The sequence below is a fragment of the Chrysemys picta genome, chromosome 9, assembly GCF_011386835.1.
Source record: "Chrysemys picta bellii isolate R12L10 chromosome 9, ASM1138683v2, whole genome shotgun sequence".
Lineage (NCBI taxonomy): Eukaryota > Metazoa > Chordata > Testudines > Emydidae > Chrysemys > Chrysemys picta.
In genome coordinates this window covers 12,201,198-12,227,381 of record NC_088799.1, presented here as the reverse complement: position 1 = coordinate 12,227,381, position 26,184 = coordinate 12,201,198, and the positions used below count along the sequence as shown (strand labels likewise).

General features: G+C 42.7%; 1 protein-coding gene across 14 annotated transcripts in view; it reads right to left on the bottom strand.

Annotated features, from left to right (window-relative positions):
* The window catches only part of TBL1XR1 (TBL1X/Y related 1), a 173,384-nt gene that overhangs the window by 132,125 nt on the left and 15,075 nt on the right, over positions 1–26,184 (bottom strand). For 3 of the 14 annotated variants that reach the window (XM_065557721.1, XM_065557722.1, XM_042853774.2), the window contains exons 2-3: positions 23,273–23,365; positions 15,457–15,636 (exon numbers count right to left, since the gene is read on the bottom strand). The exons of 6 other annotated variants lie outside the window; for them this stretch is intronic. The gene's annotated coding sequence lies outside the window, so the exon portion shown is untranslated. Of the gene's footprint in view, positions 1–15,456; positions 15,637–23,272; positions 23,366–26,184 lie in introns of those variants that run through there. 5 more of the 14 variants (XM_042853779.2, XM_042853780.2, XM_065557723.1 and 2 more) reach the window with 3 other exon arrangements.

The window sequence follows — 26,184 nt, the reverse complement described above, 5'->3', positions numbered from 1 at the left end:
TGGGAATTTCAAATTTAGTGTCAATGTAATAGAATGTTGTCTCAGAATAATGAGCTCCTGCTGCTACATATGTGACAAGGAAAAAGAAACAGATATTTATAGAAAAATGGCTGAAGCAAAACTGAGATGTTAGTTTTCAAAGCAGTAGACATTGATCCTGTGATAATACTCGATTCCAATTATTTTGTTTTTTCATACCAATAATGGTGTAGATTTCATCATTCATCTAAAGGTAGAGAGTTCAGTAGAGTGACAGCTGTTCACTACATCCTTGTTAACCTGTAGCATTCTGATTAGCCCAAGCACAAAATAAGTCTCTTGTCTAACTCAGAAACCAGCTTACCACGAAAGGTAGGTTTCAAAAAAGTAGACTGTACTTCTATAAACTTCTTACAGACTAGTTAAAAAGGTTTAAGTTCCACCATTGAACAGGGATCCAACAAGATGGCAGATATTAAACTGGATGCAATAACCCATAATACAAGGTGTAACTTATTAGCCAATTATAAAATGAGCTTTCAGTACAACTTTCCTACCGAGTCCCACTGCAGCAAAAGAGTGGGCTTTTCTTCAAACTACTAATGGGAATAACAATACTTCAAATAAAGGTGCCTGGGGATAATGCCTGATGGGGATTTTGCTCCATTTACATGATACACACAACTTGAGTATCAGAGGGGTAGCCGTGTTAGTCTGAATCTGTAAAAAGCAACAGAGTGTCCTGTGGCACCTTTAAGTCTAACAGAAGTATTGGAGCATAAGCTTTCGTGGGTGAATGCCCACTTCATCAATTGTGACTACATAAAGTGCTCTTGTGATGCTACAGTTAAGTAGCAGTATTATACGGTTTGGAACCTCCTTCTCTACAGGTAAATCTCATTACAATAATAAATGGAAACCTACATCAGCATGCCACATTCCAATAAAATCAACAACTTCAAGTCATAATAAAGGCCTTTCTACAACTATTTTAACTCTTTTCCCCTTCTGCTAAATTTTACCCCCCCCCCCCCGCATCTTTCCCCAACCTCATTTGTATAATTTGCTCCCACTCTCTGCTCAAGACCCCTCCTGCTGCTTTTGCCTGTGGCTCACTATATACATGGAGATGTGCATTAATGAGCACTAATACAGACTTTTGTGCCTTATTACTTATTTAACATTTAAATGAACACGCCCTCATCTTCCTGCGGCCACACCCCTCAACCAGACAGGGATTCTTCGCGATTCTCCATACTCCTTGTGGCTCTCATATGCGGCCCACAATGTGTTACGCAGAACCACAGTGCCATGCCTCCCCCCCCCCCAAAAACCACCCACAGTCCCCAGTGCCCAGAGCCCCCACCCAGCACGGGGTCAGGAGCAGAGCCATGGGCGAGGGCCAGGCAGCCGGGATCCAGACCCACCATGTGGGGCTGGAGCCGAGCAGCAGCCAAACCTGGACCCCACCATGTGACGACAGGCAGATGGGACCCCCGGCACCGGGCCAGGAGCAGAGCACCTGGCATGAACCAGCAGCCAGGAGCTGAGAAGGGAGGTCAGGAGCAGAGTCCCACCTAAAACCTGAGGATGCTTCAGCTCCCTGGCAAACCTGTAGTTCCCAACACCCCCCACCCTCTCACTGCCCAGAGGGCCCCCCCTCAAACCTACCCACACACCCACTGCGGCACTCACCAGACCCCTGCTGGCAGGAGCGCTGGTGCAGACTGCAAGACACTGTCTCCCCCTCAGCCAGCCCTGCCAGACCAGAGCAGTAACATTTGAATTTTTTTTTAAACACATAGCTAGGCCACAGCTGTGTGCTACGTTGGCCACATGAGGCCCGCAGGTTGAGAACTGCTGCCATACACCCACGCTATCATGCCTGTTACCCTATATCATAGAGGATTTTATGGTAGCATAGAAGCAGCTTGATAGTAATTGATTCCCCTACCACCCCCCACGGGATGTGACTGCCATAATTAAAAGGAGAGTGGGTTAGTTTGACTCTTGACTTCAGACCCAATGGCAGAGGATGATTTAGCAAGTATATCTGATGTACGTATGGTTATGAGCTGACTGAAACTTTGTTATGAGTGGAGCTAGAACCCCATTGAGATTGACAGGTGTGAACACACTCTTCAGTTAACATCACTGTATGCACAAGTCCCCACCTAGAACAAAAAAGTGTCTGAGAACCTGGCCCAGAAACTTTTGGCAGGGTATTGTTTTGGGTAGCAGTGTGCTTATATCAGGGAAAAGAGATCACACAGAAACTGACAACAGACAAGAAAAGAAAGAAAGGGAGAGGCAAGAAAGCCAAGTGGGAGCTTTGTAAGCACAGTCTGCTTGGAAAAAAGCTAGAAAGAGAGCTTTTGCGTCTGGTGTTGGCTAACGAGGCTTGGTTGCTGTAAGCGTGTGTTCTTGGTTCCTTCTGCATTCAGAGACACAGGACTTTGTGCATTCCTTGTAAATAAACAAGATTGAATAGGGGCGGGGAAAAAAAATTACCAGACTCCATCAATTTCTACTTCCAACTAGAACACTGGTCCCCAGGGCTCCAAACTTTGCCTAGATGCTTCGGTCGAAAAGGGCAACAGTAAATTTACATACACACACACACGCACTAAATGGCCAAAACTATACCGGGGTTCAAAAACAAACTACGTAAGTTCACGAAGGGTAGGTCCATCACTGGCCATTAGCCAAGATGGTCAGGGATGCAATCCTAGCCTTTGTTTGCCAGAAGCTGGGAGTGCACAACAGGGGCTGGATCACTTGATTTCCTGTTCTGTTCATTCCCTCTGAAGCACCCGGCATTGGCCACTGTCAGAAGACAGGATAGTGGGCTAGGTGAACCATTGGTCTGACCCAGTATGGCCATTCTTATGTTCTTAGTTCTCCCAAAAGGAGCTGACAGAGCAGCAGACAGACTCCACTGAGTTCCGGTCAGAAGGAACACAATGACAGCGGATGCTGTGTTCGCATGTTATAGGCAAGGCAGTAGCACCACCTATTATTAGGGTTGATCAACACTTCCCCGTAAGATCCTGCTTTCAGTTGCCTATAACTTTGCAAAACTTTGACTGTTTGGGCTAAATTCTTTAAAGCTGAGTGTATACAGTATATGCAGCAAATATTGTGCATACACAAGGGAGCCAAGTTATGATTGCAGTGGGAATTTTTGTTGGTAGCCATGGGAATTCCTTGAATTTTGTGCATTTAAAATTCCATAATCATAAAAACTGATGAACAGAACTCTATTGCAATTAATATCTTTGTGTTTTCTGAGGAGGCATGTGAGACTTTAATAATTACACTGTCAGGTAAACACAACCAGCCATGTTTATCTGAATGTTCGTAAATACAAAATGGAAACAAATACAAAATGTACTTATTTCAGCATGCAAGGATCTTTCTCTCCTTTTATAAACACACACACACACACACACCCCTGGAACTCAACCCATTGTTATAAATTTACTGGAAACATTACAAACTGAGCAAGTGCAACAGTCTGTGAACACCTAACTAGTTTCTAAGCCAACCTCTGCAAATCTGTGCAAGGTACATGGTCACACAGAAAACATAAGTCTAACGTTTTAAAATAGGTGTTTTAGTTCCCTGGAAAGTAGCAGAAACGTATTGGCAGCATGAAAAAAATTTATTGGGGGCATACGAACCAGTCCTTCTCTGCTTGCTTTTCCTTACATACACAGAGAACTCAAAAATGACAAATGAGTTTTACCAAGCTGCCCGCACACACAGTCACCTTTTGGCAGAAAGCAGAACTAGCAATGGCACAAAAAGTATGTTTGAAGTTAAATTGTAAGCCTCTGAGGGGATAAAAAGAGGAGGGAAACTTCTAATACACACATCTTTGCGAATTTAAACTGCAGCATTGCCATCGCACCCCTAGAAACCACTCAAAATTTCCTGCAATCCAAGATACGTTAAAGGAATTATGTCAGATAATTTAGGCCCAGATTGTGAGATACCACTAAAATTGTCCTGATTTGCTGGGAATATTTTTCAGAATTGAAAAATCTACTTTAAATATTTTTGAAGTACTATACATGACGCACTGACAGCATGTTTGTTCAATTTACAGATACCAGCATACTTTGCTCACTCTTCTTTTTAACTATACTTATGGTTAATACATATGTCTTCCCCCTAGTAAAACTGAATCTCTCAATATAAAATCATAAACCAGGGCTTCAAGGATTAATGCTTCGAAACAGATACTTCTAAATATACCTGAGACGTACCTTGCTAATCAAAGCATCCTCCTCTAGAATAATGGTGCTTTTGGAAGGGAAAAGGCCTGTCAAAGTAAATGCCTGAAATGCCATCTATTAAGCATTCCAAGTTCCCAATTTAAGTTTGGTGTGCATTGCTTCTCATCTCCCACTGATGTCAATAAGGGTACATCTACACAGCTATAAAAGATCCAGGGCACAGCTGTGGCTGGCCTGGGTCAGGTGACAGGCTCCTAGGGCTATAAAACTGCAATGTAGACTTCAGACTTGGGCTGAAGCCCAGGCTCAGGGTTTATCATCAGTACCGCGCTACATCGGCAGGAGAACACTCTCCCACTGATGTAATTACTCCACCTCAACGAGAGGTGGCAGCTGTCAGCAGGAGAGCGTCTCCAGCCGACATAGCATGGTGTAGACACCCCTTTAAGTTGATGCAACTTACGTCGCTTGGGAGGGGGGGGGGGTTCTTTCACACCCCTGAGCAACGCAAGTTACAACTTAAGTGTAGTAGACAAGCCCTCAGAGACCTTCCCCCACTCGAGGGGTCACAGAATCTGTGCCCAAATGTCTATACTGCACTTTTATAGCCCTACAGCTCAAGCCCCATGAGCCCAAGGCAGTTGAACCATGCTCTGAGACTCGGTGCTGCTGTTTTTTTAATTGCAGTGTAGACATACCCTAAGAGTTATGCAGCTAAAACTGCATATTCTGAAAGTTTATTCCTCTAACGTTCACAGAGGAGAGAGAACAACTTTGGTTATAGAGCTCCTGGTCCCCTTCAGGTATGCACTCAGGAGATCCTTATATTTTGGGTCAGGAGGAAATAAAAAAATTGAAGGTTTTCTCTACTTTAAGACAGTTCAATTAGATGTTTAAGGCCAGAAGAGACCAACACCATCATCTAGTTTGACCTCTTGTGTAACACAGACAATAGAATTTCACACAGTAATCCCTGCATCAAGTCCACATCTTTTAGATAAACTACAACATATTCTTTAGAAAGATATCCAGTCTCCATTTACAGCTTTAAGTGATGGAGAATCCACCACAGCTGTTGTAAATTGTTCCAATTTATAATTACCCTCACTGTTAAAAATGGGCACCTTATCTCTAGCTTGAATTTATCTAGTTTCAACTTCTGGCCACTGGATCATGGTATGCCTTTGTCTGATAGATTAACGAGCCTTCTACTATCCATAACATTCTCCCCATGTAGGGTCTGTTTACTTTAACTCACTGTTTTCCCTTCCTTTTTTCCTTTGCGCACTGCTACTCAGAACTCCACCACCACAATGACGATGACTTAGTCACAGGAAGGTTATTACTTCAGAATATCAATCTCTTGAGGCCTGGAGCTCCCCTGACTCTATGGAAATTCTCTGACCCACTGATGAGTTCAAAATGTGTTCTGCAATCTGCCACAACTGCTCCAGAGTATGTATTCTGAAAATGATCCCAACTCCAGATAAAGAATCCTGCCATGTTCTGTTCCTTTGTCACGTTTCTGGTCATAGCAAAGCACTATCTCTCAGCAGAACCTCCAATACCAGAAAGAGACTGAAAGCAAACGAGAAGGAACAGCTACTTGATTAGCCATTGATAAGTGAAGGACTGAAACTGAGACAAGAAACTGATCACCTCTTACTATGAGAGGGTAGCACATAACTGGAGAAAGAGAAGGGGTGGGAGTTATCAGTTGCTTACACTAGAATGGTATTGCCTCAGAGACACCACACACAAATATGAGCTACAAACACCGACGCGTCCGCACTTTATTTATTAGCCCTCACATCCAGGTAATGTCTGAATCTTGCAAAATCTTTGCGAATACAATCTCTACAATATGGCCTTTCCTATCCACACAGCTAAAACTCATCCTTTCTCATCTCAGTTGCGGCAATATCCTTTTATCTGGCCTTGATAAATGCAATCTTGCCCTGTTTATATCCATTCAGAATGCTGCTGCGAAGATTATTTTCCTAATCCTTCATTTTGACCATGTCTCTCTCTCTCTCTCTCACACACACACACACACACACACACACACCTCTTTGCACGCCTCCACTGACTCCCTCTTCTCTACTGCATCAAACATAACTACTTGTCTTCACCTTCAATCTCTCCTCAGTGGGCACAGACCCTTCTCTCACCATCATCTGTAACTGCATCTCAATCCCTTTGGTCCTAATGCTTCCTAAATGCTTCACTGCTAAACATTAAGCTTCTCAAGGTAGTAATACACATCAGGGCCTACTTTGCAAAGGTGCTGAGCATTTACAACTCCATTGGGAGCTATGGGTGCTCAGCAACTCTGAAAAATCAGGCACTAACTCACTTTCAATAGCGAAAAGAAGAACAGAAGTACTTGTGGCACCTTAGAGACTAACAAATTTATTAGAGCATAAGCTTTCGTGGACTACAGCCCACTTCTTCGGATGCATATAGAATGGAACATATATTGAGGAGATATATATACACACATACAGAGAGCATAAACAGGTGGGAGTTGTCTTACCAACTCTGAGAGGCCAATTAATTAAGAGAAAAAAAAAAAACTTTTGAAGTGATAATCAAGCTAGCCCAGTACAGACTGTTAAGAAGTGTGAGAATACTTACAAGGTGAGATAGATTCAATGTTTGTAATGGCTCAGCCATTCCCATTTCAATAGCGAGACTGCCCTATCAGTCCTTTGGGAAAGCAGCCTATGGAATAAGCATTAATTGCAATCAGAGCCAAAAGCATGTAATATTCTGGCAGACCTTGAAAGGAGATGTCTGTTAGATATTGATGATTTTTCAGGTTGCCTGTCCAGATGTTAAGCAGATAAGGGAAAGCTTTCAATATAAAGATCCATGATTACTATTTATGTGCATTATCACAGCATCTAGAAGCCATAAGGTAAGTCTACACCTGCAGCAGCATATACAGACACTGCACTGCTAGCACAGGTATAGGTAGCATGGGTATAAACAGCAGCACAGACAGCGAGTCACAGCTTAGGCGTGAGTAGCATGCCCTACATGCCAGAACTCTGTGGGTATGTACCCTACATGGCTCTCTACATGCCCAACCAGTATCTCCCCCTTCTCCACAATGCTATTTTAGCAGTGTAGTATCCTGTTGCTTGATCCTTTCTCCACTGCCTCTCCTCTGCCAGAACCTTTCCCTGCCACAGCGAAAGGCTCCCACAGCTCCCACCTCCCAGTGCCTTTCCTCCTTACACTGAAAGGCTCCAGCAGCAGGAAAAGGCTCTGGGATGGTGGGGAGGCAGTGGAGAAAGGCACCAGCAACAGGGCACTGCCATATGTAGCTACACTCTGCAGTAAGGCTGGACGCAGCCCGCCTTTCACTGCAGTGTTCACATACCCTACATGCCACTTCAAGTGTAGAAAAGGTCAACTTTGTGGACAAGAACTCCATTGTGTTAGGCAATGTACAAACGAGAAGCTGGATATGAGTCGACAGTGTGCCCTTGTTGCCAAGAAGGCTAACGGCATTTTGGGTTGTATAAGTAGGAGCATTGCCAGCAGATCGAGGGATGTTGTCATTCCCTTCTATTCGATATTGGTGAGGCCTCATCTGGAGTGCTGTGTCCAGTTTTGGGCCCCACACTACAAGAAGGATGTAGAAAAATTGGAAAGAGTCCAGCAGAGGGCAACAAAAATGATTAGGGGGCTGGAGCACATGACTTACGAGGAGAGGCTGAGGGAACTGGGATTGTTTAGTCTGCAGAAGAGAAGAATGAGGGGGGATTTGATAGCTGCTTTCAGCTACCTGAAAGGGGGTTCCAAAGAGGATGGATCTAGACTGTTCTCAGTGGTACCAGATGATAGAACAAGGAGTAATGGTCTCAAGTTGCAGTGGGGGAGGTTTAGGTTGGATATTAGGAAAAACTTTTTCACTAGGAGGGTGTTGAAGCACTGGAATGGGTTACCTAGGGAGGTGGTGGAATCTCCTTCCTTAGAGGTTTTTAAGGTCAGGCTTGACAAAGCCCTGGCTGGGATGATTTAGTTGGGGACTGGTCCTGCTTTGAGCAGGGGGTTGGACTAAATGACCTCCTGAGGTCCCTTCCAACGCTGATATTCTATGATTCTATGAAACCCCAACAGTATCACCACAGGCATATGACACTATTCACAGAAAACTATTTTTTCCCCCTTGACACAGTTGTGGCTGGAAGGTAGGTGCAAAATGTACCTGATGGAACAATACAAAAAATTAGATGAACTAACCACAAGCAGTAGATGACAGAAATGCTTTTTAAACTTCCTTTTTGTTTTGTTTCTGCTTTGGTGTTTGGGGGAAAATAATTAACTCCTCACAAAACTGCCTAAAAGTCAGCGGCACTGCTATGGGTACCCACATGGCCCCACAGTATGCCAACATTTTTATGGCTGACTTAGAACAACGCTTCCTTAGCTCTCGTCCCCTAATGCCCCTACTCTACTTGCGCTACATTGATGACATCTTCATCATCTGGACCCATGGAAAAGAAGCCCTTGAGGAATTCCACCATGATTTCAATAATTTCCATCCCACCATCAACCTCAGCCTAGATCAATCCACACAAGCGGTCCATTTCCTGGACACTACTGTGCTAATAAGTGATGGTCACATAAATACCACCCTATACCGGAAACCTACTGACCACTACACTTACCTACATGCCTCCAGCTTCCATCCAGGACACACCACACGGTCCATTGTCTACAGCCAAGCTCTAAGATATAACCGCATTTGCTCTAATCCCTCAGATAGAGACAAGCACCTACAAGATCTCTATCAAGCATTCTTAAAACTACAATACCCACCTGCTGAAGTGAAAAAACAGATTGACAGAGCCAGACGAGTACCCAGAAGTCATCTCCTACAAGACAGGGCCAACAAAGAAAATAACAGAACACCACTAGCTGTCACCTTCAGTCCCCAACTAAAACCTCTCCAGCGCATCATCAGAGATCTACAACCTATCCTGAAAGATGATCCTTTACTCTCACAGATCTTGGGAGACAGACCTGTCCTCGCTTACAGACAACCCCCCCCCCCAACCTAAAGCAAATACTCACCAGTAACCACACATCACTGAACAAAAACACTGACCCAGGAACCTATCCTTGTAACAAAACCCGATGCCAACTCTGTCCACATATCTATTCAAGTGACATCATCATAGGGCCAAATCACATCAGCCATACCATCAGGGGCTCGTTCACCTGCACATCTACCAATGTGATATATGCCATCATGTGCCAGCAATGCCCCTCTGCCATGTACATTGGCCAAACCGGACAGTCTCTCCGCAAAAGAATTAATGGACACAAATCTGACATCAGGAATCATAATACTCAAAAACCAGTGGGAGAACACTTTAATCTGGCCATTCTATGACAGACCTGCGGGTGGCTATCTTAAAACAGAAAAACTTCAAAAACAGACTCCAATGAGAGACTGCTGAGCTGGAATTGATATGCAAACTAGACGCAATCAACTCAGGATTAAATAAGGACTGGGAATGGCTGAGCCATTACAAACATTGAATCTATCTCCCCTTGTAAGTATTCTCACACTTGCTTCTTATCAAACTGTCTGTACCGGGCTATCTTGATTATCACTTCAAACGTTTTTTTTCCCTCTTACTTAATTGGCCTCTCAGAGTTGGTAAGACAACTCCCACCTGTTCATGCTCTCTGTATGTGTGTGTATATATATATATATATATATATATATATATATATATATATATCCTCAATATATGTTTCACTCTATATGCATCCGAAGAAGTGGGTTGTAGCCCATGAAAGCTTATGCTCTAATAAATTTGTTAGTCTCTAAGGTGCCACAAGTACTCCTGTTCTTTTTGAGGATACAGACTAACACGGCTGCTACCCTGAAACCTAAAAGTTGTATTTGAGTTCTAAGTCCTCTCGTTGTATGACTGACTGTTTCCTTGCCTCAGAGGCATACCTAAAACTGCCAAGGGTCATTAAGGGTATATCTACATACCTACATTAATGGTAATGTACTTAAGAGTAAGTCTGGGCGCAGACATAGGTTTGAGCCCAATCTCTGCTTCCATCCACACACAACTCAGTCTGACTCAGGTCAGGAAGCTTTCAGGACCCAGTTCCTTGGGTCCTGAGAGGGGTATGTGTCGGAGCCCAAGTCCCACTGTGACTTGGGTCCAAACCCTGTCATTTTGCAATGTGGATGCAGGTCAAGCTACAGGTCCGAGTCAGAAGGTCTGCATAATATAGTATGGACGCCTTAGCATGGCTGAGAGACACAGGCCAGCAAATGTAAATCCAGGTTCTCAATGCAGTGAGGGCTTGCAAGCTTGGGCCTGGAAACACTGAGTCCACTAGCCCACGCTCCACAGACTTAGTGTGCAGTGTAAATCTACCCAAAGGCGCAACCAAATTCTTCTGGATGTTCTGAGAGAGAGTATTCAGTGAAGCCTGAAGGACAGATTGCCAAGTGTCAAAGAGCCAAAATCTGCAGAGATGGAAAAGCTAACCATTCACACTAAGTAATTTTCACATCTATATGTAACTAGCATAACTATACACAATTATTCCAGAAATTCACTTATAAGAAACAACACCAAACTTGGTTTATTTATTACACATATTTTCCTCTCACATCGTGAGGAATGTGTCCATGTGTTCCAGAGTCTCAAAGAAGAGCCACAAATTAATCTGCAGGAATTTAAAGTCCTAGAGTCATTACATGGATCACTGCAATGAAAAAAAAACTTGAGGTACTTTTAGTAAACATGACTTGAAAGTTGTATCTGTGAGGTACAAATAGAAATCTCTCCCCATGCCCTGAGAAATAATATCCTAGGCCTGCAATACAGAGAATAATTCCAAGGTAGACAAACTCCATAATTGTAGGGCTAACTTTTTCCCTTACATCTGGAACCCACAAGTGAGTCACAAACTTGCTGGAGAAATGCAAGTCTTTATTCTAATGGTTGTTAATAGAGTTATGTTCTTCTCACATTTCACAAGAATGTCTTAGCTTTTCACAATAGTCCAACAATGCTGGGCTGTTGATATTTCATGTATTGTGAGTTCTTGCCATCACTTATACCCAAGAGCCTTTCCCCATGTCTACCAAAACAGATTTGAAGTCTTGTGTAAAGGATTGAATAGTTTTGAAGAGCATTAGAAACATTTCTAGTTACTGCATCTTTAACATAGAAATGTAGGGTTGTAAGGGACCTTGAGAAGTGATTAAATCCAGGCCCCTGCACTGTGGTAGGACCAAGTAAAACTAGACCATCCCCTAGCAACTGTTTGTCCAACCTATTTTTAAAAAACATCCCTTGGAAGCCTATTCCAGAGCTTAATTATCCTTATAGTTAGAAAGTTTTTCCTAATATCAATCTCCCTTGCTGCCGATTAATCCCATCATACGTGTGCTATTGTTTTGCCTAGATCTGTAGATCTCTCATGCTGTTGAAAGTAAAGAGTAATTGTGCAGGAAGCCTTTGCAAAGTCTAGGGGTTCTGTGCTTCAACTATCACATGTCCCTGGAGAAGTCAACAATGTCAACAAGGGTGGAACTCTGGGAAAGAACAACTGATCACAGTCCTCCTTATAACAGCCCTTAACATATTTGAAAACTAATCAGGTCCCACCTCAGTCTTCTTTTCTCAAAACTAAACATGCCCAGTTTTTTTTTAACCTTTCTTCACAAGTCAGGTTTACTAAGCCATTTAATCATTTTTGTTGCTCTCCTCTGGACTCTCCCCAATTTGTCAGCATCTTTCCTAAAGTGAGGCACCCTGAATTGGATACAGTACTCCAGCTCAGGGACCTCACCACTGCTGGGTGAGACAGGTATCTCCCATGTCTTTCTTACAACAATCCTGTTAATACACCCCGAATGACATTTGCCTTCTTTGCCGCTACATCACAATATTGACTCATACTCAATTTGTGATCCACTATAACCCTCAGATCCTTTTCATCAGTTCTACCACCTAGCCAGTTATTCCTCATTTTGCAGTGGTGTATTTGATTTTTGCTTTTTAGGTGAAGTACTTCACACTTGTCTTTACTGATCTTCCATTTTGTTGAATTCAGACCAATTCAACAATTTGTAAAGGTCATTTTGAATTCTAAACCTGTCATCCAAAGTACTTGCAAAAATTTTATAAGCATACTTTCCATTCCATTATCCACGTCATTAATGAAAATACAGAATAGTACTCAACCCAGAACTGACCCCTGTAGGACCCCGCTAGATACACTCTCCCAGTTTGACAGTGAACCACGAATAACTACTCGGAGTATGGTCTTTTAAACAGTTTTGCACCCTCCCCTCTGATAGTAATTTTATCTAGACCATATTTCCCTAATTTGCTTAGGAGAATGTCCATTTGTATGAGAATTCCAAATTTTATCCACTTTTCTGTCCAAATCACTATGCGTGGGGCGCCTTTGTTAATTTTTTGGGGCGAGTGAGAGGTGACAAAAGGGCTTACTCATACTACTGAGAAAGAACGGAACTGCCAAAAACCATGAGTAACATCATCATGCTAGAAGGAAAAATCTGATATCCCACAATTTTGATCACTTATATTCTATCTTACTGAAAAGAGTAAAGTAAATCTCCTCATTCTAAAAGGTCCCATCCCCACTGCAGTCTTAGGTGCATGCTAGTACAGTTGTCTGCCCCCTTTTGGGGTGGTTTCATATTTTGTTTTTACTGATTGTGTCAATCGGACAATGCAGCTCTACAAAATAAAAAGAATGTTGCACTATGGACCCCCCCAAGAATGCCCTCAAGAATGGCAGATAATCATACTAGCACATTGTTATACTTAAACACTGAGCTCTGTGCAGGCGATTCCCTGCTCTCACCTGGAGACCCACCGAAGTCAATAGGTCTCTGCATGGGATCAGGGCTCTGCCCACATGGAGCTCAGAGTAGGACAGTGGTTGTAATATAGACAGCTCTTAAATACAGTTAAATGCAGCATGTGACTACTGTACCCCATATGCATTCAGTGCTCTAAATTCATACACATACACATATTTTAACCTCAATTGACTGGAGGCATGGCATTGCAGCCACCAATCCCTGTGGAGATCATCAATACATCACCATTCAATTGGCTGGAGGCTGCTGTTGGAGTCATGCAAGGGAGATCCAGTTTGCAGTCATAAAAACACTACTAAACCTGTCAGAGTAGGACAACAAGACCAAAAAACACATTGGCATCAAAACATTAAACAATAACCTAACCTCACCTCATCTTTCATCTCCAGTACACTAGAGAGACATAGACTCCCACCTACACAGTACCAACAATGTGGTCCTCGTTTGTCCATTTGTCAAATTTTCTGACAAGCACCATCCTACAATCTGCCCCTCATGCAAGGAAGAAGCTCCCTGTAAAAATCCACAAGGATTATAACAGGATAATAATAACCCAGCACTGAATACCCTGTGGACCCAGGTTACCCAATGTCACCTTTCATAACTTATTTGGTGAAATGTTTTAAGCACAGATTCTCCTAGCCCCCAATACGTTTCAGTCAGACCATTAAATGTTCTTTTCATCTGACTGAGCTCATTGTAAGAAAACATGTATTGGGATCTTACCTTTTCTTTCTGACTCTGGAGTCGTATGTACTCTGTTCTACCTAGACGCATGGTAATTCATTCTCAATTCAAAAAAAATAGACACCTGCTATTAAACAGACACACGCACTCTAATCCAATAGGACAAAAAGCATTTTCCTTCTATTGTGGTGTTGAGATAAGACTAAGAAAGAAAAAATTCTCTAATATAAGCCTAGCATACGGAAAATAAAATGCCTCTCTTACACTCTAGCAACAACCCTCCTCCCGAAAATAAAACAAATTGGCATCCATAGCCTTTCTTGAATAATTCCTTAGCACAGAGCCCTTCCCCAAAGCCAAATGCAATTTCTCTCCTAATGAGTTATTTCCCTCCCCACGTGCTGAAATAGTACGTGACCTCCCATATCAACCGTAAAAGCAGTATCAACCTCTTTTTGTACCAATTTCAATCTAACTTGCTCATCATCCATGACAACCTCTCTATTTTCCAATACCTATCAGATATGTTCAAAGCCATCCAAACCCAATCTGTCTCTACCAATCGTAAGACGACCTACTGGACAGTCATACCAACAGTCTTCTGTCAGGGTGGTTAACTTCCTAACTGTCAGGGTGGTTAAGCACTGGAAAAAATTGCCTAGAGAGATGGAGATTCCACAATCATTGGAGATTTTTAAAAGCAGGTTAAAACACCTGTCAGGAATGGTCTAGATAATACTTAGTCCTGCCATGAGTGCAGTGGACTTAACTAGATGACCTCTCGAGGTCCCTTTCAGTCCTATGATTCTAACCATTTCCTATTCCATTTCACACACCACTTTTTAATGGTGATGGTGGCGACATTATTCTCTCCTGTTTGCTGGCTTTCACCCTAATTTTAAATCAAAGGTTTAGATGTCTGGCTCCAATAGCCAAATTTTCAGTCCTAGACATCAATTACTGACCTATTCCTGTAACAAGGGATGCTGGGAAGGGATGCCCATCCCAAACAGTGGGGCTCCCTTTCTTGCTGGCCGTATGGAGATTAGAGGCACAGTAAATACCTGTTATATACTCAGTATGTGAGCCACCACACAGTCATCCAGCAGATAAAACAAAGACATGTTTTGTTGAGTGGGTAACACACTCTTGTAGAGCTGGACAGTGATACAGCAAAGGGTGACTGACTTCTTAACCAGTAGGTCAGATCCCTCTCAGGGGGGAAATCTATACTTTTATTCTTTTGATCACAGAAGGAAAGGCTGGGAAGACAGCTTCATGGGAGATTATCAGGTATACCATGTAGCCACACCTGTTAGTGGAGATAACAGACAGCTACAGCCAAGGAATTATATAAAAGGCACAAAATTCTAAATCACAGACAAAGGAAATCTAAGTTTCACAGGAACTATGGTGATTTACACCATCTGAGGCTCAGACCCTTATTTGGGAATCACAGAGGATGGAGGGGGAATGTCAGTAACTGGGCCTGAAGATCCTGGAGGGCAATGGCACAGAGCTGGTCATCCAATCTAATCTTCGGATGCCTTGGCAGTCTCCTCTTTCCTCCTTGCCCCAGGCTCTGAATCACAGTTCCCCATGAGTACTGTTGCATAACTCAAGTTCCATCCAACCAACCTGATTTTAGTTGGTGCTTCTTTGAAAGTGGAGGGCCATGGCTTCCAAATTAACCCCTGGCCAATATGGATGGAGTAGTTGGCAAGTCTCTTGATTTCAGTGGAGCTGTGCAGATTTAAACCAGCTGAGGATCTGGCCCTGAATCTAGACAGAACTTGCTCTGTTTTCCATGGCAGTGATCTGTGGAAACAGCAAGTTTTATCTTTTACATACTTTTAAATTCTTACTGCTGGCACAACAGTACTATTGGACAGATAGCTTGAGTCAGCTTTCTGCCACAAGGTGTTTGCACTAGTTGACTGACTCAGAGAGCTGCTAAGTATGGCACCTTGCCCACCTTCCTAAGCACTGCACAGCCTGCAGAGGGGCAACACAGCAGTGGGAACTAAAAATGCTGTTTCTAGAAGAGCCCACCTTTGCCACAGTATGCAGAATAATGAGAGTAGACCAGCAGTTTATGTTAGAAATCATACGTTTACTCCCACAATCATACGTTTACTCCCACAAACAAACATTTGCATACTCTTTATTATTTCCTTCAGTTATTTACATGCAAAGCTTAAGGTTCAGACACTTCATAAAATGTAAAAAAAACCTAATTCATGCAAAGCAATTATATTGGGATCTTACACTGAATTAATTGTGGTGTAAATCAATAAAATGGACTGCCAAACAAAAATTAACCCTTAAACAACAATGCTCATCAGCATCCCACTCCCATTCTTATTCCAACCCCTCCGCCCCCTTCCCACTGGTCCCCTAGATACCAGGACAATCTTGTAGTTCAAATCAAACAGAATATGGCCATTTCATTCATTAAAAATCAGTGTCCATTGCCAGAGAGCAACAAAACAAATATGCAGACCAATGTGATTTCCAGTGGTTTTGGACAGGCACCCAGCACATTATGGGTGCTACCTCAACGTACATAAATAAAAAGAAAATTAATAATGACAGAGATTAAGTTAGACTGATTTAGGAATGTAGGTGGATAACCAAGAGCATAGGATTGTTGTTCAGTAGATGGGCCCTAGACAGAGTCAGGAGACTTTTTTTTTTTTCATTCCCAGCTCTGCCACTGACTTAGCAAGTTACTTCACCTCCGCCTCTGTTTCCCTTTCTGTTTAGAGTGTAAACTCGGTGAGACAGGATCTCTCCCTCCTTAGGTGTTTGTATGGTGCCTAGCACAATGGGCCATGATATCGGTTAGGGTCTTTTGGCTCTACAGAAAAGTAAAAAAGAAATAAGAGCTACAGGTTGTAGGGCAGGAGTGGGAAAACTATGGCCTGCAGGCCGCAGCCGGCCCGTCAGACCTTTTAATCCGACCCTCCAGATCCCGCCAGGGAGCGGAGTCGGTGGCTTGCCTGACTCTGCGCAGCTCCCAGAAACAGTGGCATGTCCCTGCTCCAGCTCCTAGGCGTAGAGGTAGCCAGGGGGCTCCGCACGCTGCCCCACCCCCAAGCACCAGCTCCACAGCTCCCATTGGCCGGGAACCGTGGCCAGTGGGGGCAGTGCCTGCGGATGTGACAGCGCACAGAGCCGCATAGCCTTACCGCCATACAGGAGCCAAAGCGGGGACATGACACTGCTTCCGGAAGCTGCTTTAGGTAAGCGCCGCCTGTAGCCTGCACCCCGACCTGCTACTGCGCCCTAACCTCCTGCCCCAGCCCTGATCCACTTCCTGCCCTCCGAACCCCTCGGTCCCAGCCCAGAGCACCCTTCTGCACCTCAAACCCATCATCCACAGCCCCACCCCAGAGCCCGCACTCCCAGCCGGAGCCCTCACCCCAACCCTCCATACCCCAACCCCCTTCCCCAGCCTGAACCTCCTCATTTCTGGCCCCACACCAGAGCCAGTACCCCCAGGATCTGGTCATCTTCAATAGTAGAAATACGGAGGTCCCCATTAATGCAATACCCAACACGTTCTTAGCATCAGTGTTGGAAGAACACCAGCATAATAATGATTTCTGTGTTACCACCACTACCCACCCACCCCTCACCCCCCTTTTCTTTTCTTTTTTTCCCCCCCATCATTCCCAGTCACAGTAATGCTGCTACACACGAACTCCAAGGTTAGTCACAGTTCAGTAAGTGCTTGTGCAAGACGTGTAGGCCAGATAGTGCAGTCTGGAAGGCTGAATGAAGCCTCCAAGCTGCTTGTTGCATACCAAGGAGCCATAAACAGTGTTGGACTGGCCTACTTGAGAAACTGCCTCTCACCTCCTGCCATACTGCACAACTTGTTAGAAAGGGACACTGAATTAAGAGCCATTATGGTTTCTTCCCTCCCCCCCCCCTCCCCACACACACGAAAAGTAAATCCTATGGTACAATTAAGCTTTAGGGCACTCAAAAGCTAGCCTGCACATCCTCATGTTGTTCATTAAGTGACAGAAAACAACTGTGCTCATCAGAAGTGAAAGAAGTCACACCCTCTTGTTCTCACCCGTGGCATACAATGGTTCAGTCCCCTGAGGGCTGAAAAGCTGTAGCTTAACTAAAGTCATGAAACTCAGGGGCATCTGGATGAAATGTAATGGCCTGGGTGAGATGCAGGTCAGACTAGATCAGAGGTTCCCAAATGGGGGAACATGCAACAAGATTATTTTGGGGGCTCAAGGACCTCCAAGGGTCAAAGACAGAAGGGGGTTCTTTCTGGCCAGGGAAGTGGACAGGGCTCTGTGCGATTGGGCTCAGCTGCCAGGACCAGGTTCCCAACTCATCTGTCTACCCCACTGCTGCAGCAGCCACCAATTGGCAGATACCCTCCTCTGCTGGGGAAGCCAGCAGGCACTCTGCAAACAGGAAGCTGAAGGCTGACCATGGGAGTACTGCCACCTCCCCTCCCCCACGCCCAGACAGCATTCCCTCTGGACCTCAGTGCAGCTCCAGGGCACAAAGCCTCATCCGCTTCCCCTGCCAGACAGAACCTGAGTAGAAGTGGATGGGGCTGCACTGAAGAGTCGGAGGGGGGCTGTGTCTGGCAGGAGATCTAGTACTCAGGGGCGCAAGTCTTGCGCTCCCCTCCCATCCCCAGCCCTTCAGCGCAGCTCCACTCACTTTCCCTGAAAAGGGGTGGGAAGCAAAATGGGCAGGGAGCTGGGTCCAGGCAGCTGAGACTGCCTGACTGTTACAGGAAGCAGAAGGCTTCCTCAACTGTCACCTGGTGGGTACAACCTCTGTCCCCCAGGGGTATGAGGCACTCCTCTCATCCCCAGACTGGGCACTCCTTCCATCCACCCCTGACCTGGCCTCAGTGAGGGGGACATGTATGGGGCATGAATTTCCAAAGTGGGCACCACAAAACAAGTTTGGGAAACTCTGAACTAGATGATTTGAAATCATAGAATCAAAGGAGTGGAAGGGACTTCGACAGGTCATCTAGTCCAGTCCTCTGCACTCATGGCAGGACTAAGGATTATCTAGACCACCCCTGACAGGTGTTTGTCTAACCTGCTCTTAAGAATCTCCAATGACTGAGATCCCACAACCTCCCAAGGCAATTTATTCCAGTGGTTAACCACCCTGACAGTTAGGAAGTTTTTAATTTTTACAAGTTTTAGATGTAAAATCACTACTAACCTTTTTGGTGAAAAACAAACAAAAAACATGGTCCCTTCTGGGCTTAAACACTATGAAACTATACGTGTGTCTACACTGCAATTAGACATCAGTGGCTGGTTCATACTTTTACTTGGGTTCGCGGTGCTCAGGCTGAAGGGCTGTTTAATTGTGATGTAGACATTCAGGCTTGGGCTGCAGCCCGAGCTCTGTGATCCTCCCACTTCGCCCAGGCTCAAGCCCGAATGTCTACACTGCAATTTAACAGACCCTTCACCCAAGCCCCATGGGCCAGCTGCGGGTTTTTAATGGCACTGTAGACATACACTACAAGGCCCCGCTCAACCTTCCCTTCAGCTTTTGCCCCCACTCCCCCCCTCGCTTTTGCGCCTTTCTATTCCCTAACAAGAACACACACACAGCCTAGATATTATAGTCCACCTCTGCTATTCTCCTATAAAGTTGGTTTCCCATCCCAGGTTGACCTTCTAATGTAAATCACATGGCCCTTCTGATTAGCCATCTGTTAAGGCTGTATCCCCACTTTGAACTTTAGAGTACAAATGTAGGGATCTGCATGAAAACTTCTAAGCTTAACTACCAGCTTAGCTCTGGTTCCGCTGCCACCATTCCCCATGGATTCCCTCCCTGGGAAGCCTTGAGAAACCTTTCTCCAATTCCCTGGTGAATCAAGATCCAAACTCCTTGAATCTTAAAACAAGGAAAAATCAATCCGGTTCTTAAAAAGAAGGCTTTTAATTAAAGAAAAAGGTAAAAATCATTTCTGTAAAATCAGTATGGAAATTAACCTTACAGGGTAATCAAACTTAAAGAGCTCAGAGGACTCCCCTCTAGTTTTAGGTTTAAAGTACAGCAAACAAAGATAAACACTTTAGTAAAAGGTACATTTACAAGTTGAGAAAACAAAGGAAAACTAACACGCCTTGCCTGGCTATTTACTTACAAGTTTGAAATAGGAGAGACTTGTTTAGAAAGATGTGGAGAACCTGGATTGATGTCTGGTCCCTCTCAGTTCCAAGAGCGAAAACACTCCCAAAAACAAAGAGCACAAACAAAAGCCTTCCCCCCCACCAAGATTTGAAAGTATCTTGCCCCCTCCCTTATTGGTCCTTTGGTCAGATGCCAGCCAGGTTACCTGAGCTTCTTAACCCTTTACAGGGAAAAGGATTTTGGAGTCTCTGGCCAGGAGGGATTTTATAGTACTGTACACAGGACAGCTGTTATAACTATAAAGGGAAGGGTGACACCATCCAAAAGAGTAGTCAGCAACCCACAGCAAGATAACAACTGGAGAGGAATTTGAGTTTCAGCAGTAGGTGCAGGATTCAGTGCAGACCTGAATCAGGACTCAGATTTGCCTCCCTACAGCCAGAATCAATCCCTTTTCACACTACAGTTCTCTCCCACCTCCATTCCTCAATTGACTTCCCAGGCTCCCTACAGAAACCATCCATCCCACCAATGGCGTAATTTAGATTTGAACAGTTCTATAAAGATTTAAATGAAACAGTCAAAATTAATGAGTCCGTTCTTCCAAAATATTTTTGTATAGCATATATATGCAATGGTGTTAAATCAATCATCAATATAAGGAGAAAATATAAACTTCAACAAAGTCTTCAAAGGTATTTTGACGTTTTGGAGAAAATAAACTGGAAATGTACATCAAGGTGATGAATACATTAAGTCAAAATTCTTTGTAATACCAGTCAGTGTTTAAGAACCTCATCCCTTTCATCCTTATTAGACAATGTTTTGTCGTAATTTGTTAGATATATTCATAAATGTTTGATTAATATTAACTCTTTAAAATAAAAAAAATAGTTTTTGTTCTATCTTTGAGCATTTGATTATGTCCTAACGAGTGACATCTTGCTATTTTAACTTTCAAATAAATATGCATAAAAACCTACATTAAAAGACTATTAGTCAAAGCATGCAAAAGTTGGGAAAAGCCAGAACTCAGGTTGCTTGTGCCAAATTTAAGCAGGGACGACAAAAGACATACTTGACACAGAAGGTCACCAGAACGTTGAACAAGGACAACACAATTATTTTCCCATAGCTTTATTCTTTAAAACAGATTAACTGTTTTGGCTAAAATTTCAAAAAAAAAAAAAAAATTGCCTGAAACAGTCACCCAGCAAGGAAAATTTCAGCCCAAATGGTTAAGGTTTAGTAAAGTTATAAAAGAAGTGAAAACAGGGTTTGATAATGGGCTGTGTGAGGCAACCTTAATGATAGGCAGCACTACCAGCCCGGCCTAAAAATACAGTCTATTATTAAACAGATACAAAACATTGTTTCATTTTCAAATTGTTTTTTGGGTTTTTAGTTTTTGGGGTTAGGTGGGTGTTTTGTTTTTGTTTTTTGTTTTGTTTTGTTTTTTTGTTTGTTTGTTTGTTTTAAATACTTGGTAGAGTCAGGCCCAGAACCAAAAATCCTATATCCAAACCACCCCAAACTTGGAGAGAGTGGGACTCCAAATACAAAGTTTAGTACTGTCCCTTATCACTAAAATATCCTAACATCAGTTCTAAACAACCCCAAACTGTTTTGCAATACAGATCTGGATCTGTAGGTATGGCTTGGGCCCATCTCTAACCATTTCTAATTATTATAGTATTTCCAACGATCACCCAGTATCCTCAGTATGCCTCATGCACCAATTTAACTGTATAATCTGCTGATACTACCATTAGCCTCCACATACTTAAACCTATACCTGTAAAATAAATATTGGCCAGTGGGGGGGACTGATTAAATCAAGGCAATTTAAATCAGTGATTTAAAATCATGGTTTAAGTCACCAAGTGGAAAGTCTAAATTTAAATCATCAATTTTTAATCAACTTTTCCACTTATACTTCAGTTATTTTTTGAAGAAGGGTGCATTCTCATTAGCTGATATAACAAAACATCCTGATTTACAATTCAGTAGAGCCTTTACACTAGATCTGTACATCTTTTTGCTACCTAGGAGGGTACACTATAACTATATACATTTATTTAGCAATTATATAGCTTAATATTTTCAGATTCTTATTAATTGTACATTTTTAGTATGTTAGAAAATAGTGAATGACATATTGCTTATTTACTACATAATTAACTTTTTGCTCATGATTTGTGCTTGTTTAAATTCCATCTTAATATAACTTGACAAAAACATAACATTTATTTTTATTAAACAAAACATGCCCTTAATATACTACATGACTTATTGTGTTATATTTATAAAGCTTGACCTCAAAAGTTAGAATCAGGGGGCAAACCAACTTTCTTGATGTAGAAATGCAGTCTTTAGTGTAAAGATTTTGATAGAGGCTCATGGATTGATTTTTTTCTATATATATATATATAAATGTTTTAAGAGATTAAAAGTAGTTTAAGACTTAACATAATTTTATATTACATTGAGATTTCATTTAAAACATTTCATTCTTAAAAGAAAACAATGTAAGTAATGCCAAAAAAATCTGATTTTTATTTTTCAAAAAAAAAAAAAAAAAAAAAATTTGTTTAATCGCCCAGTTGGCCAATAGTATATGTGCACTGCTCTGTATTATGTAATGAAAAACCCTGACAAAATGTAAAAAGAACAGGAGTACTTGTGGCACCTTAGAGACTAACAGATTTATTAGAGCATAAGCTTTCGTGGACTACAGCCCACTTCTTCGTCCGAAAGCTTATGCTCTAATAAATCTGTTAGTCTCTAAGGTGCCACAAGTACTCCTGTTCTTTTTGTGGATACAGACTAACACGGCTGCTACTCTGAAACCTGACAAAATGTAGTTTCCTTTTTTTGCTTTTTCTTCCCCCCAACAAGACTGTTCTAAGAGTATGCTGAGTATATAGCCCAACATTTGTAAAATGCTCACCACACAGAATTATCAACAGGACAGGATGATAGTGGGTAATACTTTATTTAATATGTATGTACAGCACGGCAAGCAATTGATAAACTGGATAGTTGGTGTTCTTTCCCTATATTTTGTTAATTTGTATTTGGTTTGGACAACCCTATCTTTTTGTATATTATGTTTGTATTAAAAAATATTTTTAGCATTTCATACACAGATGTCCACAATAGTGGATTACATTATTACAACATATTATTCAGTCTTAATTAAGCTCTCTTGTATGTACTAAAATGATCACATACTACATCTCAAACAGTGATATAGTTTAATCATTTTTCTTAAAATCAGATAGAAAAAAAAAAAGATCACCTTATGCTATATTTGTATTTGTTCTTTTCGGTAATTTCATTTTTGTGATGGCTCCGTATGTCTTTGGCATTCTTTTTATCAGTTCTCTTCTCTCTAAGGTATGTAAATAATTAAGTCAACAGTAATGCAATATACAATTTATTTTCAGCCAACAGCACAGCCTGGGAAGAGGCAGTTAATGATAATTCATCTGCAAATTTAGGTTAGCTATTTCTCTGTTATTCTGATATTCTACTTAACATGAAGTATTTGTATAAGAACAGTTTCTCTAATTTTATACAAATGACAGCAAAGCCCTGATTCTTCAATGAGCTCTGTGTGAGTGAACCCACAGCCCCACACAGAGCTCCACTGAAGTCCATGTAAAGCAATTTGTAAAGCAACTTGCAGGACTGAGGTTTAAGGTAGTCTGACGTACAGAGAAACACACAGTACTACAAGATGCTAGAAATAATTCTAGGATATTGTATTGCACCATTTGTGAAACTGTATGTGATCATAATTAAAGTTCATTTAGTGCATACACACAAGGAATGTCCTCTGATGTTTGTGGCTGGATGGTTGTTTTTAAAGAAAATGCCATTATCTGGAACTCTACACAAAGGCTCCACCATAACACCGTATCCCATAAGTCGCACAACATCCACAGAAGCGAACCTTTCCTCTACAAACCTTAGAAGGCATGATTTGACCCAGAAATAGGACTCACTAAGGAATGCCTCAAATAGGTGCTATATAAAAAAATATGGCAGCTCAGTCAGCAAGAGGGGCAGCCCACTTGATGAATTAAGGCCTTGTAACCTGGCTGGTGTGGTGCTGCGGAAGGGAGCTAGGGTGTACGCCTACTGGCCGACATCTTCATTGGAAGGTAAGGGGCCAAATGACAAGTGGGGGCCTTCTGGTCTCTAACAGTATGTCTACACAGCATTTTGGACCAAGCGGGAGTGAGCGTCCCAGCTTGGTCCATAGACTCAGGCTAGCAGGGCTGATGCTAGTGTTCTAGAAATAGCTGTATGGACAGTACTTTGAAGTTGCGGCTCGGGCTGGAGCTGAGGCTCTGAAGCCCACCCCCTCTTCCTAGGTTTCAGAGCCTGAGCCACAACTTCAAAGCACTGTCTACACAGCTATTTCTATTGCACTAGCCCAAGCTCTGCTAGCCTCAGTCTATTGACCAGGACTGGAAGGCTTGCTATGGGTTAGGTGGACATACCTCTACTGGCTTCCTGTCTCATCAGGTCAGGGCTGTCCTGGCTCTCTGCTCTCCCAGCATGTCTTCACTACAGAGTTAGTTGGAGTAATTAGCACCTGGGTGCAAGCAGCTACGTTGCAAAGACCTACCCACGTTATTGTGTCCCCACAGGTGCTGCACTTCTCCAGTATGTCACTAGGACTCCTTGGAGCATATGCCATGGATCTTTGTACTGCAGTAAGCCGAGTCGCTCTAAGATTCCATCCCAGTGAATTGTGGGAGAACTTGTGTGCTCATGACAGACAGGAGAGTTGTGGGAAGGCACTAGAGAGTCATCAGCAGTTGAATAATTTAGCCTGCGTCATCACTGCAAGTTAGCAGTCCAAGTGAAAGTTGAACTTGGACTCTAAACCAACCCCTCAGCTGTGCCCAGGTTGAAAGCACCACTTAACTCAAGTGAGAGGTTTGCACATGTGAATGGAGGGGGGCTGGTGCAACACCCAAGTAAGAACTCAGGCTAATTCTGTAGTGAAGACAGATTCCCAACAGGACTTCTGTGTCAGGGAGAGGGAAAGCCTGAATGGTACAGGTTGAAGGGGCATTATCTCAAACATCCTTTCTGGAGCCCATTTTCCTAGGAGTCTTGGTGCCTTTTCCAGTGGCTTTGGGATGGTGGGAAGGAGAAATCTTCTTGCCTTTGGGGCACTACTCAATCCACCCCACCTCAACCCCACAGTAAAGGATCTGCAGACCTGAAAACTGATATCCATTTGACCCAGATTATGAGCCTTTCAAAATTATGAAAAGCCTCTTCCACTTCTCTGGAGTGTCACTAAGCAGCAAACTTCCCAATAGAGTATATTAAATGGTGCACAATTGCTGCTCACTTTGTCTGGGTAGCCACATGACATGTATATAAAGTGCAGCTTTCCCTAGCTGAACATTTTAAGCCTGATCCAGAGCATATTGCAGTTATTCAAGATAGGCCCTTTACAAGAGTAGGCACCAATCCTGCACCACATATACAGGCTTAACTTTCATATTATGCACATGGGAAAACGTGTGCAGAACTGAGGCATTAGCACTAATTATCTTGTTCCAAAATTAGCACATATGCTTAGATAGCAATTTTCATAGGCTCGCAGCTTGGTCAAATAAAACCAATGTTTACCAGACTACACAACTCCATCTGCTTTTTTACATTACAACTCTCCAACAATCTTCTTTGCTAGGGCACTGCTGTGCCAAATTTCAACAAAAGAGATGGTTAAAAAAAAAAAAAACTTAACAGCAATCTTTTTTCTATTCTACTGAAATAAACACACTTACACACCCTATCCCCACAAAAAAAAATTATTTTTTTTTTAATTCATCTTTGGACAGAGACAAAGCCTGGAAAATTGCAGCCCCAAATATGAAAGTTTCATAAGAAACTGAAAATGGGATGCTGCCTTTCTTGTTATAATATGGTATGGGAGCTCTAAAATCATGGTAAACCCAATTTCCCACGCACCCCCCCCCCCCCCACACACACACACCCAATAATGTCAGTTGTCCTAATGTTAAGACCAGAGGTTCTAGAGAATTTTTAGTTGGGTCAATTAGTATCCCCATGAAAAATATCCCAGCCCCCTAGAGAAGTCTGTCAGAAGAATGTGAAGATACATCTGAAAGAAAAAAGGGCTTCATTAAGGTCTCTGAAATATCTTAGAGGCCGAGGATC